This window comes from Myotis brandtii, unplaced genomic scaffold (assembly GCF_000412655.1).
Source record: "Myotis brandtii unplaced genomic scaffold, ASM41265v1 scaffold1152, whole genome shotgun sequence".
Taxonomy (NCBI): domain Eukaryota; kingdom Metazoa; phylum Chordata; class Mammalia; order Chiroptera; family Vespertilionidae; genus Myotis; species Myotis brandtii.
This window is the reverse complement of record NW_005353977.1, coordinates 393239-394131: the sequence shown is the minus strand read 5'-3', so window position 1 is coordinate 394131 and position 893 is coordinate 393239.

Below are 893 nucleotides of genomic sequence, written 5' to 3'. Positions count from 1 at the left end.
CCCTCTGCCACCCGGGAGCGGGCCTAAGCCAGCACATCGTTATCTCCTGAGGGGTCCCAGACTGTGAGAGGGCACAAGTGAGGCTGAGGGACACCCCCCCCTGCCAGTGCACAAATTTTGTGCACCGGGCCTCTAGTATTTAAGAAAGCCACTGAGTGAAGGATATATGGGAACTCAATGTGTTATTTTTGCAACTTTTTTATGTCTAATATTTTTTTCAAAATAAAAAGTGAAAAAATATCCAGGAAGAATAAATTGAATGAGTGGGAATGTGGTAGAAGGGATAGAAGAAGAAGTATATAGTTTTGATCTTTGCAACTATATTAATATTTTACATATTAAAAATGATCCTATATAATAAAAGAGAAACATGCAAATTAACTGTCCCTCTGCTACAATCAAGCCACGCCCACAAGTCACGCCCACAAGCCAATCAGGAGCTAGTATTCAAATTAACACACCTAAGATGGAGACGGCCACAGAGCTGGAGCAAGCAGGAGGCTTAGGTTGCCCCTGGTGATGGAGGAAGCCAAGCTTCACACCTGCCCTGGCCGGTCCTCAGATTCGCTCAAGGCTACAAAGTTTCAATTATAGAAGATAAATAAATCCCAGGAAAAAAAAAGAAGAGGCTGGGAGCTTGGGTCGCCAAGGGGCATTGCCAGCCTGAAAATGGCCATTAGCCCCTCACCCAGGCTGGCCACACCCCCATGGGGTGAGGGTCCCCACTGGGGGGCTTGGCCAGCCTGCAAACTTCCATCAGCCCCTCACCCAGGCTGGCCAGGCACCCCAGCAGGACCCCCCACCCTGATCCGGGACACTCTGCAGGGCAAACCAGCTGGCCCCCACCCGTGCACCAGGCCTCTATCCTATATAATAAAAGGGTAATATGCAAA